The sequence below is a fragment of the Bubalus bubalis genome, chromosome 4, assembly GCF_019923935.1.
Source record: "Bubalus bubalis isolate 160015118507 breed Murrah chromosome 4, NDDB_SH_1, whole genome shotgun sequence".
In the NCBI taxonomy this organism is placed as follows: Eukaryota; Metazoa; Chordata; class Mammalia; order Artiodactyla; family Bovidae; genus Bubalus; species Bubalus bubalis.
The window spans coordinates 89,674,643-89,688,382 of NC_059160.1; the positions used below are offsets into that span (position 1 = coordinate 89,674,643).

The window sequence follows — 13,740 nt, forward strand, 5'->3', positions numbered from 1 at the left end:
TTTTTTTCAGTGGAGTAAAACATACAGCATAAAGTTAACTATTTTAACCATCTTTCTGTGCACAGTTCAGTGGTGTTAAGTGTATTCACGTGGATGTGAATACATCACGGTTATCCATCTCCAGAAGGATGATCAAATCGCAGTAAGTAACTGAGGCTCCTCACAACTTATTTATCTACGAAACACACATTTGTTGAATAGTCTCATGTGTCAAGTAGTGTACTTGTTACCCATAAATATTAGTGAAGGTGGTTTTGTTGCAAATGACAGAAAACCCAACACAAACTGACAAGCAATAGTTTTCTTTCCAAACATCGCTGAATTCCTTTCTGTTTCCATCACCAAGATTTTGTTTCTCTCTTTCTCTTGGTTGTCTTCTCTCCAACTAGTGCCTTTATTTTCAAACAGATTTATCTCTTGTGGTATGAAAATGACTAGCCCTGTGCCCTACTGACCATGTGTGGAAGAAAGAGGGAGAGAAAGAAAAGAATTCCTCTTCTAGTAACTGAAGAAAGTCCTGAGATTTACTATGATTGGAAAGGCTCAGAGCACATGGCTCCCCTAAACCAGTTAGGCCACCGGAAACAGACAATAACTTGCTGATTTAGGCCTGTGTCTTTTCCTCCACCCTGGGACAGGGTGTTGGGGAAGCCTCATCCAGATCACAAACCTCGAGAGCAGAGAATTCAGGAAGAAAATCAAGCCTGTTGCCAAAAGAACAGGAAGGGACACTGTGGTGACAAAAATAATGTCCACTTCCATTCAGGAGAGCGAAGATATCATAGAAGAAACCATATCACACATCACATAAATGTACTTAAAGAAGAGAGGAAGTGAAGTTTTGTTCAATATGGTGGTAGTTTAGTCGCTCAGTTGTGTCCAACTCTTGCGGCTCTATGGTTCCTCTGCCAGGTTCCTCTGTCCATGGGATTCTCCAAGCAAGAATACTGAAGTGGGTTGCCATTTCCTTCTCCAGGGATCTTCCCAACCCAGGCATCGAATCTGGTCTCCTGCATTTCAGACAGATTCTTTACTGACTGAGTTACAAGGGAAGCCCTTTGTTAAGTACATCAGTTTTTAAAAAGCATATATAATGCCTTGTACTGTACTGAGTACTGATGCTATAATATGTTAAAAAAAAATTCAGCCTTGGCCATCAGGAAATTTATATTCTAATGAGGAAACAGGCATATAAACAGGTCTAATAGGCTGAGTGTCAGGAGATGTGGGCTTGCTGCAGAAGCCTAGACAAGGGCACTCACAGCCTGAGAACCCTGGAAAGTCTTCCTAGAATAAATGACACATGAGCTGAATCTTGCTATATGACTTGAAGAAGGTGGAAAGAGACTTTAAGGTAAAGAAAACAGAATGAAATGGTTAGAGGGGAATTATAAATAGTTCAGTATCCCAAAACTAACATCTGTGGAATGCTACTATATGCTAGACACTTCTCAGCCCTTTTCCTATAATATTTCATATAATTGATATAATCAGAGAATATCAAATAACCTAGCATCCTAGAAGGAAGGTGCATGAGAAGAAAAATAAAACATAACAAAAACAAGCAAACAAACACCAAAAGATCAGGCTAATAAAAACAGGTTGGAATCAGATTATGGAAGGGCTTTCAATATCTGTATTAAACCTAATTCAGTAGGTATTAGGAGCTAATGAAAATTTTAGGGCAAGGGTTTGACCTGACCAAAGCTATACTTTATAAACATTTTCCAGATTCAATACCTCCACAATGGCAGAGAGCAGAAAGAATTATATATGGATGACTGTTGAAGAGGTTGCTAAAGTATGCCAACCAGAAGTCAAGAGTCCCCTTCTGCCCCCGTGACTCTCAGACACTGCTGATCTTCTTGTAAACGCTCTTCCTAATGCCATCTAAAATCTTTGCTTTATTGGACCAACCCTACATTCTTAATCTCTACAGAATATACCCTTCTCTTCCTTGCCTTAACTAAAATTTGTTTTTTGTTTTGTTTTCTTCTCTCAAGAATTCACTTCTACTGACCCCCTTGAGCAGAGGTAATTGATCATCCCATTGGACTAGAACTAATCCATTTAAAAACCATTTCTAGCCACCTCCCTCTTGCCATGAGGACCATCCAACCCTCCTCCTCATCTTCCAGGCTTCACTTATTCTCCCCTCTTCAAATTATACTCTAGTGAATGTTCTTTGGCAATTATTATTTAGATGCTAAATCCAATGGGTTTCATGTTTTAATTTGGGACATTTGGTTCTATTGACCCATTGTTTCTTCACAGATTCTCCAGAAATTATTTTTCCCTGTTTGTCCTCATACGCCTCTGGCCATTCTTCTTAATCTCTTTTGCAAGTCTCCCTATCCCCACTTCTTAAATGTAAATATGCCTTGGGCTTCTTCCTCCACCATCTTCCCTTCTCACCTGCCATGCTCCTTCAGTGCTTTGAATCATCACCCAACTGCTGGTGAGCTGACAGCTCACAAATCCACACCACCAGCCCCAGGTGCTCTCCTGAGCTTTAAAAATCTGGGTGTCCAATTGTCTACTACACAGCACTAAGTTGATGTTTCACTGAAAGTCCAATTCTGCATCCCTGAAAGAGTAAACTCTTTGCTATCTCACCACCCACCCAAGCAAAAAACTGAAAGTCACTGCAGTTCTTCAGTTTCACTAACCACTTATAATCAGTCACTGAGTACTGTTCATTCTGCCTGTTTAGTATTTCTCATAGCTCTCTCCTCTCCATTCTCATTATAATTTCTTTATAATGCTATGCTATAATTTAGCATCTCATTGTTTATTTGCCAAATTGTGTCCCACTCTTTTGTGACCCCCATGGATGGTAGGTAGCCTGCCAACCTCCTCTGTCCGTGGGATTTTCCAGGCAAGAATACTGGAGTGGGTTGCCATTTCCTTCTCCAGGGGATCTTCCCAACCTAGAGATCAAACCCACATCTGCATTGGCAGGTGGGTTCTTTATCACTGGGCCACCTGGGAAGCCTTAGCATCTCATGATCCTTTACCAAAATGTTAGCTTTTTATTTTGAAGATTTTCAGATATACATGGAGTGTAATAAAACCCTACATATCCATCATCTGAGCTGAATAATTATTAACTTTCTGCCATAGCTACTTCATCTATTATTTCTACCATGTTTTGAGGCAAATCCAGACATCATGACATGTCACTCATAAACATTTCAGTATGCTGTTGTATTATACTACCATAGTAGCATTTTCACACTTAACCAAGTTAACAAGAACGCCTTAATATTATCTGCTGCTGCTGCTGCTAAGTCGCTTCAGTCGTGTCCGACTCTGTGCGACCCCATAGACGGCAGCCCACCAGGCTCCCCGTCCCTGGGATTCTCCAGGCAAGAACACTGGAGTGGGTTGCCATTTCCTTCTCCAGTGCATAAAAGTGAAAAGTGAAAGTGAAGTCGTTGAGTCGTGTCTAACTCCTATCGACCCCATGGACTGCAGCCTACCAGGCTCCTCCGTCCATGGGATTTTCCAGGCAAGAGTACTGGAGTGGGGTGCCATTGCCTTCTCTGTAATATTATCTAATACTGTGTTTTTCTTCCAGATGTTCTGTTTGCAGCTGGCCTGTTTGAATCAAGATCCAGACAAGGTCCACACACTGCATGTAGTTGAAGCCTCTTGGAAAGTAAAACAGTTCCCCTTCCTTGATCCTTCCCATTGAAATCTTTTTAAAATTAATTTTTAAATTAATATTAAATTAAAATTTAATTAATTTATTTTACCATGACCATACCTTGTGGTTTGCAGGATCTTAGTCTCTGTACCAGGAATTGAACCTGGGTCCCCTACAGTGGAAGTATGGAGTCTTAACCATTGGACCACAGGGAAGTCCCCCTCCTGGCTCTTTAAAGAGATTGAATTAGCTGTCTTGTCTTAACTAAATTTTTGCATTGTCTTTCTGTCTTGAGTCTTGCTTCTTCCTACCTCTTCCCGTTCTATCTTCTACGCTGCCATCAGAGCCATCTTTCAAAACTGCAGTTTGGATCATGTTACTCCCCTATTTGAAGAAGGCAATGGCACCCCACTCCAGTACCCTTGCCTGGAAAATCCCATGGGTGGAGGAGCCTGGTAGGCTGCAGTCCATGGGGTCGCAAAGAGTCGGACACGACTCAGTGACTTCACTTTCACTTTTCACTTTCATGCATTGGAGAAGAAAATGGCAACCCACTCCAGTGTTCTTGCCTGGAGAATCCTAGGGACAGCAGAGCCTGGTGGGCTGCCGTCTATGGGGTCGCACAGAGTCAGACATGACTGAAGCAACTTAGCAGCACTCCCCTCTTTGAAACTCTTCAAAGGTCCCCATGAGCTGCCACAATAACATCTAAGCTTCTTCATTGGTCATATAATGTTTTCACTGATCTCTACCTAAATTTCCAGCTTAGTGCGATACTTCCTCATACTAAGCAGACCGAAAAAACCCCGCTTCCTCCCCCATCACCACCACCAAGCACCGGACTCACTGTCTATCTGAATGCTATGCACTTGCCTCACTCCACCTGGAAAATAACCTTCATGTCCCAAAGCTCAGCTCAAGTATTACCTCTTATATGACATTTTTCTGATTCCTTAAACCCCCACCAAGGGAAGTTGACCATCTCCTCCTTCCATCCTGGTTCCCACCGTGCTCCACTGCACCTAAGCAATTTACACTTCTGGTTCTTTCTAAAGCTCCTTGAGGCTGGGTCCTACTCATTGTAGTAGTCTTATCAGCTTTCAGGGGATTAGCAAAACATGGGCTTTTATTAAAAGGTTGTAAGTGAATGAATGATAAATGAAGGGATTTACATTCCAACCTAGAAACACTAGATTTGTTCCAAGAAGAAATTCCTGACAGTCTCTACTGCTCACAGTTCTTGAGGCTGTAGACACAGCCAGGCTTAGGTCAAAGACAGGCCCACTCTTATTTGAGAGCAGGGCCCCAGACCTCAGCCTATTGAGTGTCATCCTGGGCCACTGTGAGAGGCATGTGGCATCGGGTGACTCAGGTTCTATTACAAGACCACTGGCATTGGGTTGGTTCTTAGTAAAGGGAAGCATTTCTGAAAACATAGCTCTTGGGTGAGGGGAATTTCTTCCTTGGAGAAAGAAAGTTGCTTTCCGGCCAATAAAGCTTCTTATCAAGCATAGGCTAAACCAGGAAAAGGCATGTTAGTGACAAAGCTGATTAGCAAGCCATTGTTCAGCACCATGTGTTTGAAGCCTGTGAACTAATTTCATAACACTACGCCTGTCGCCTCCTCCTTTCAGCCTGTGTTTTTCAGTCTTCCAAAGAAAGATACTAGACTAGATGATCTCTTAGATTCTTTCCAGTCCTAAAATTTTATTATCTAATTCTTATATAATACCAGTGTAACATGATATGATAAAGGTTCAAGAATTATCGATGGCATTTTACAGAAATGGAAACTGAAGGCAGGGGCGAGGGATTTGCTTCAGAACCATGGACGCAGTGCCAGGGCCTGAATCCTTCTAGAGCTCTGTCTTATGAAGCAATGAGTATTTGCTGCTCCTGGGTAGAACTGCAGTGTCTTTCCCTTTAGTAAGCTGGTCTGTTTCCCCCCCAGGCCTGCAGGAGAAAAAAAAAAGAGTATTAATATGAAAGATACAAATTAAATGTTAGTGTACACTTATTCCACTCACACAGCCTATGAGGGTTTGACTCTCACAGTATTGAAAGTAAGAAAAGTCAGTGGTGCTGAGACTGCCAGGGGCCAAGTAAGAAGGAGGCTAGAGGAGCGGCTCTAATCTAGCCCCAGATTTGAGCGGCTGGGGATGCCTTTCTGTGTCTGTGGACTGGGAATGGGGGTGGGGAGCTGATTCCAAGGGCATAAAGACAAGGTTGGCCTCATCTCTTCCTCTCTGTTCTTGGCAATAGCCAGTCTAGCTAGAAAGAGCAATCTGTCAAGTCTAATTAGAGTAGAAGAAAGTGAACAATGAGCGCCCACCTCTAAAATGACAGCCCAGTTTAATGGTGTGGAGGAGCTTGGGAGGGAGGCGTGCTTTGTCTGCTTGGAACTGGTTCCTTTAAATATGAATCCCTTCTGAACTCAAACTGCAAAACAACTTAAACTGGATTCTTACTTACTTCACTAGAAATCTTCAGGTCCCCGCGCCTTTGAACATAGGCACATCCAGCAAAAGCAGATGAGAACCTGGCTCTGTTTCAAAGGTGAGGCTGTAATTGAAAATAGTTAGATCATGCGGCGTGCTGCTGTGGTAGGCAACTGATATTTATTAATGTGTTCATGTTTCTCTTTTGTGCTTAATTATACTGGTGATAGTATTTCTCTTATTATTTTTGCAATCCTTTTTATTATAAGGTTTATAATTGGCTACTCAAATTTCAGAACAGCCTGAAATTTTAGTAGGACCACAAATAAGCACATTTTAAGATGCAAAAAAAAAAGTATAATGCATTTTTGGCTTATACTTTAAATGGCCTCTCTGTTTGGATATTGTAGTTTTTGTATCAAAAGTAGGTTTTATAAGAAAAGAATATATTTTATAGATGGAATCAAACAGATATATTCCTTAAAATAAATACATGAAAACAGGTTATTTAAGCTTAAAAACTACACATGTGCATAACTATAGCTTCAAGTAATGGAGGCCTATTATTAGCAAATGTTATCTGAAGATTAATGGTTTGTTAATTTAACTCTGCCTCATTGTGGGGCATTCAGACATCTAAAGGTACATAAAATAATCATTGTCTGAAGTGGAGGAGAGAGAATGGGAAGAAAAACACAAACACATTTATAAATGTCAGTCTGCATGATTTTGCTGTTCTTTCCTGAGCATTATTTCATTTACTCCTCAAAGCACCCTCTGAAGTATGTTACTATTATCTTGATAGATAAGGAGACTAGGGCCCTGAGAAATTAGCCCAAGGTTACAGAGAAATGCAGAGTCAGGCCTTGGACACAGTCATCTGGCTCCAAGCCTAGTGTACTTCACAGCCCTGTAGTTCTGGTAGAGTCAGGAAACATTACATTTAAAAAACCATACAATTGATCATGATAATGCCAGCACGAGGACTCTCTTCTAATCTATTGGTCTCTTATGGACACGAATGAGGCAGTGGATTTTAGTTTGTGTATTTGTATCATTTACTTTTTGTTGCTAACCTTTCATTTTCCAACAGTATCACTTGTTTCTTTTCTGTCCTTTTTTTTTTTTCTCTTATATACACATTATTTGAATAAATTATTTAATAAAAAGATAACAAAGAAGTCTGCCAATACTGTGCACCTCAGCCTGGACCCAGTCCTCTCTCCGGATAAACCTATTATCGATTTGAGGTGTAACCAATTGTTTTCTGTGTGTGTTTGCATAGATGTGTGTATATTCGTATTACACTGTTTCGTATCTAAAACATAAATGGTACCATTGTTGTACTTTTAATTCTGCAGCTTGCTCGCCTTTCTTTCTTTTTTTAATTTACTATGCCTTGTGGAGATCTTTTCTTAGCCACATTTAAATCTAATTCATTCTTTTTGTTACATCACATAGCATTTTCCTTTTACTTTTTCCTCTCTACCTTGCCTCAGCTTTTGAAATGGCTTATTCCATAGTGAGTCAACACTTAATTGTATCTGCATGTGTGGGACAAGTAGAAACAAGCATAAGCTTTATGGCTCACTGGAGTGTTAGTAAGAGAGGAAAGAAACATAAGAAGAACTCGTACCAACACTCTCAGCGGAGGTGAGATGCTTAGGGCAAAGACAGTGTTATCAGATTTGTTGCCTCTCAGTTTAGCATTTACTTTTTAAAAAATTAGCCCGTTCTCCAGAGATATATTCCTGAGATATATCCAGAGATATATAAGAGACAGTAGTAACATACTTGACAGTGCTATGGGGATTAAATGAGATAACATACAGGAAAGAACATCAAAACCACGCAAACTGAAATGTGTACGTTATGAACTGTGTCTGCTTACTTTCTTCCCTTTCTCCCTCCCACTCCAGATATTATGTTGTGAGGCAGCCCCTCAAAGACGGTAGTAAATGGAACTAGAAGTGTCATTATTAGATATTCTGGAGCAGGAATGTACTTCAGAGCATGCACCTTGGAGCTGGATCTCTCTAGATTCAAGTCCCTGATGTGACTCTCTATTAGTTGTGTGACTTGAATAATGCCTTGTCATATGTAAAATAACGATAGTAATAATAATAAACTGAGCCTGTAGGGTTGTGGTGAGGTTTAAATGAGATAATTTGTGTGACGTATTTATACAGTTTCTGGTCTAGCAAAGTCAGCTGCTATGGTCATTATCAGAGAAGCTGCAATATCCCCACTTTCATTTTCTGTCCACAAAGTACCACTATCCATTTTCTTCAGATGTGACAAAAAAGGCAGGCCTAATCTCAGGATTAAAGCACAGCCTATATATATATATATATATATTTTTTATATTTTTTTTTTTTTTTTAAAGATAGAATTCCCTGAGCACCTACTGTCTAATACCTGCTGGACACACTGTGCAAAACATAAAGGCAGTGCAAGCAAGACATGGCTCTTGCCCACAAAGTGCTTATTAGTTGTTAAATCGAAATGCCTTAATGTATGAGGTTAACACTGCAAAGAACTTTGAACCGGTCACATGAAAGGCGTTCTGTAATATACTCTCTGGGTAACAGGTAATAACCTAAACACAGGGTAGTATTACGACTATACATGCCCAGTGCTATTTTATCCAATTTTTCTGTTAATTACAAAGGTATATATAATCCTTTAACACCTGCTCATTCATTTCTTGTCTAGCTTCAGAATCATTTTAGAAGCTTAGCTGTAGAACTTGGGCCATCAGATCACGTACTTACACTGGGCTGGTTCCCTGGCTGGAGGTCGTTCTCACTTTCTCTTTAACCTGCTGGAAAGAGCAAGGTTCCCCAGGAGCTGGTAGAGAGCTGCTCTCCACAGGGCCCCAGGATTGAATACAAATGTGCAGATATTCTGTTACTCTGGACAAAATACCTGATATTTAGTGAGCACATAAAATCCCCAAAAGTTGGAACTGTCTTAAAGAGCCTGAGGATGCCACTTGAAGGGACCGAAGATACTTTATTTTGGGAGGAAATGAACCTACAGCATTTCCAAAATATTAGCCTAGTCCTCAGCCCATTAAGCTTCCTCTGACCAACAGAGCCCATTTTCTGTTGTGTGGGCAAACCCATTCAAGCACGCCCAGACAGAAATTCCGACTGGATAGAAAAGGCCACCTCAGCTGTCAAGCACAGAAGCCATGTGTAGCTTTGGTTTAAGAATCAGTCCAGGGAGCAGATGCTCCGAGTGCCTGGGGTGTGGCAGGCCTATTCCTGGTACAAGAACAAACATCCTTTCTCTTAATTCCACGCATAAGTCAGGGGCAGACAATACTGAACGTTTTTATCTTTAAAGGAGCTATATTAAATCATTCTTATGAGAAAAAAAAAATCACTTGTAGTATAAAAAAGTGTGACTTCTCAGAGAGCCTGTATTTCTTAGCAGACAAAGGAATATGCTCATTAAATCATACCTCTGTAAGGAAGAGATTCTTAAGAATAGAGTGCATGACATCTATTATTAGGTTAAGAAGGATTCAAAGCACTGTCTCTATTACCCCTTTCAGAAGATGACCTTTTTATTATATTTTTATTTGATAAGGAGGGGCACCTTTCTGAAATTTTTGCCTAGAAACCCAGAATAAAACTTACAGCGTGTTAGAATTGTAATGAGTTTGCCCCTGCATTTCACAGTCAGAGTTCAGGGCTCTGAAAAATATGCTGTCCAAATTTTTATTGGGAATTAACTTCCTCTGAGAGATGAAAGCAGCTGGTTATCAGACTTAAGAGAGAGCCTATTTTCCAAGGAAGAACAAAGAGAAAGCAGGCACCCCTCCCCTTCGGAAAAGCCACTTTGCTTTGTCTGAGCCGACTCCCTCTGAGGACTGTGGCAGGAGAGGCTCAGAGCTGTGTCCCTGCTGATTAGTTTACTAACACATGGTTCAGCAGTCCTGGGGATGGGGAGGTGTGTGCTCGCCCGCACAGTATTAATGTTATCAGCTGCCCTGTTCCTGTGTCCTCGACCCGAAGGACACTTTTGTAACAGTAACACTGAGGGAGACAGCTCCTCCTTTACTCCTGTTTTTCTGCAGATTAACAAATGTCAGGCATGTCTTGGATCCTGTCCCTGACTCAGTCAAGTTACTGTATACCCATTACTCTTCTTTGTCCTCCAGACACTGTGCTCTCAGTGTTCATTTGGTTGGATCCAGACTGTGAAGGCTACAGTAGTCATAAACAGGACTTGGGGGCCCAGCTTTCCTTCTGGACCCTCACGAAGCTTCTCTTCCAGTCAGGTTCCTAATTTCTGGTGCTACTGCTCAAAAGAGAGGGCCTGCTTTGAACCAGAGCCTATAATAAATGCCTGCAGCTATGCCTTGATGGGAGATGGAAATTTTCATGCCAAGAGAACATCGACCTGATAAACAGCATGACTAATCTAAATAAAATTGTCCACCTATGGGTCTTCACTCCCTTAAAAGAAGACAAAGGGGGATGTACAACTCTTAGGCTTAATGCACTGAATCTCTGCAAGTAGAAGGGAGGAGAAGGTTATTAGCACACCATTTGGGCAACGTGAAGGACAGGGCTCTGTAGGGGAAAGCATCAGCTTAATGAAGGGCAACCTAAAACTCTATACAGCATAAAAAGAAGGAGGCTGCGCTTTGGCATCATCTTGCAGGTTAACAGTTCCCAACAATCGCGCTGGGTCAGGAGCAGAAACGCAACCGTCATCTTCTTTCCGCGGGCTTCAGCCATAGGGGGAGAAAGGTGGTACCACACTTCTCTCCCAGTGGATGACGATGACGTATTCTAGGCCGATGACTGCGGAGGCTCCTGTCAAATGAGTGAAGAGAAAAAGGAAGTGGGGAGAGGAGGAGGGACTCTAGAAATGAAACTGCAACAACCCTGGAATAAAAATGAGGGGCCATAATGAGAAATGATAAGCACCATCACCTTGAAATTCAACCTTCTGCCCGGTTTTTTCCAATTTGCTTCTGATCACCTTTTTTTTTATTATTATTTTGTAAATAAAGCAGGGTGGGATAAATGAAAGAGAGCCCTTATAGGGTTCTATTTTTCACTCTCCTTTATGGATTGCTTTAACAATTATATCATAATAATAAAATCCACCATTTTTAGCTTTAGGAAGTATTAACAACAGTGAAGGTCTTTGAAACACTGTATTCCGAAACCACAACGGGCCTCTAAGATTTCTCTTCTCTACAGAAGACTTATCTGGTTGTGCCCATTACTTTCAGTTTTGTTGGGGAAGGGGCATAACGTGCAGCATCTTGACTGTAAATGTCTGTGGGGAGTAACTGTCCAGGGAGCCATGCCGCAGCCTCTGGCAAGATCCGAGCTTTTTCTCTTTCGACCAGCAGGCGGCGCTGTTTTTCACGGCCACCGCCCCGCCCGCCTCTAAGGTCACTTCCGCTGCGGCCCAGCGAGGCTCTCTCCTGCCACTCCTTGTTGGTCTGTTTGAGGCTGCCTTTCTTTACCTAGCACACACTGCTAGCGTTTCTGAACCACTGTGCCCTTGTGACAGTTTATGCTACTTGAGAACTTCCTTCCTGAATCATTTGTGAGAGTGGAAATTCTTAACAAAACAACCCCCCGCCCCAAACTCATATTTGGGATTGCGTCATCGCTGATTTTTTTTTTTTAAACATCTCAAATGCATTTCAATTTAAGTCAAATAAAAAAAGCTGCTGACTCAACAAAGAAGGCAATATATGTTGAAACAATGCTTTAAAAAACAAATTCCCCTTCCTGTTTATTCCAGACGCTTCTCCTGGTTTAGAGAGCGGGTCGCGAAAATTCAGCTGCGGCGCCATCTGCTGGAAGCGCCGCGACGCTGCAAGGAGCTTGCCGGGGAAGGAGGAGACGCGTTGCAGGTGAACGTCCGGCCCTTTGCCCAGAGAAGGCTCTGACACCAAGGTAACATTCAAATGCAGTCCGCTTGTCTAAAAAGAGACCAAGTTGACCCTGCAAGAAAATGGCCTCAGTTTTGAGGAACCCTCCGGCCTAAATGAACTGGCATATGGTATATGGGTGTTAGGAAAACCTGGGACTTCCCGAGAAGAGGAGGCTTAATTCATTTCATTACCCAGCCCCCAGCCCTGCCATATTCTCCGGTGCAACGCTGAAAACTAAAACCGTATTTCCCATCAGTGCACATGAGGAGGTATAAGGTGCAGAAGTCACAATGTATTTGTTCTGTTGAATGGAACTGATTTTGCTGAATGGAAGGAATTTTAAAAGATGAAAAGGGTGACAGAAATTAAATTAATCTGGGAGTGGGGATGTGTTGGAATGTGGCCTTGGCCATGGTTTGATACAAGGTCACTAAGACGCACTACCATTTTCCAAACTCTTGAGTCAGTTCTGATTTACTTGATGATTTTTCTATTTAGGAGACTGTAGGCTTTTTCCACACCAGGATCTAAACCTATTTGCAAACACATTTATATACAGACTCCAAAACAAACCTCAATTTACCGTTGCTGGGTAACTTTGCTAAAGGCCACAATCAGAAAACTCCTGGGGAACTGGGTGAAAGCAAGATTTAGAGCAGAAATACAGTTGGCTCACCCATCTGGAAAAATATGGTGTCACTGATAGGAAACATTTATAATAGGAAAATGTTATCAAACATAGTCCTCACCCTCCAGAGCTTGATAATAACATTCTAACAAAAATGAGTTTTTGTTTTCTGGGATGAGCTCATAATGGGTTTCCTGAAAAAGATGAAGTAGCTTTACCAACAATATAAACCTGTTGGAACCTAACTGGTGATGTAGTTCTTGGGGTCCATGTCATGTCACTTTCGTATGCAGTCAGTGTTTTATAGAGACATCCTTTGGTGCTTGTATATCTAAGCCCTCGTGTAGGAGACCTACCTGATTGTACTGCCATAGTGAATAGTGTCAGAGACAATGTTAACCCTCCAAGTGGATGCTGGAAGAAAATAAACTAGGAAATCAGGAAGAGAAATAAAATGACAGTCCACTGTGATGGTGTAAGAAAGGACTGTATCAGAGAAGATTCAGTATATTTTCTATTTTGAATGAGCAAAGAGTTATTGGGTGTCAAATTGTCACCAGTAGAGGAATTATTTAATGGCTGATGCCGCATCTGTTAGACCTCGCTTCTACTACGGCATTTGTTGAGGAGAGTCTTTCATAGAAATAAACAACTTATAACACATCAGTAGAGTGAGTGGTGACATGCCATGGAATTGAGCATCTCTTGGTGAAGGTGCTTTCACGGTCTCTGGCTTGGAACAGTGCAGGAGGGCAGTGGAGGTGGAGCACTGAGGCCCAGGCAGTTTAAGCCCTCATGGTCCCTTCCTTTTGCATGACACAAAGCAGTCCCTAGAAACTGAATTTCTCTCTTCTATGGTGTTTCTTCTTTCATTAACTTGTTTGTTTAGAGGGTGCCTGCACCCTCAGAACAGAGCCACATATACAGCCTGCCCTGGCCTTCCTCACAGATGTCTCAAGAGTATTCCTTGGGCACTATTTCTGGTGAAGCCAATATAAAAAGTCTACCCATTCCCCCAGCAGTTGAGCTTGGGATTCAAATATTTTGTGTTTGGCAAAAAAAAAAAAAAAAAAGAAACACAAGGGAAATTTTTTTCTAGAGATGACCTCTC

General features: G+C 41.6%; 1 long non-coding RNA gene across 1 annotated transcript in view; it reads left to right on the top strand.

The window, feature by feature from the left end:
* The window catches only part of LOC102405491, a 75,619-nt gene that overhangs the window by 30,363 nt on the left and 31,516 nt on the right, over nucleotides 1–13,740 (top strand). Inside the window, exons 3-5 of the long non-coding RNA XR_006640963.1 lie at nucleotides 11–142; nucleotides 6,130–6,205; nucleotides 11,869–12,023. This is a non-coding gene — a long non-coding RNA (uncharacterized LOC102405491). The remainder of the gene's footprint in view (nucleotides 1–10; nucleotides 143–6,129; nucleotides 6,206–11,868; nucleotides 12,024–13,740) is intronic.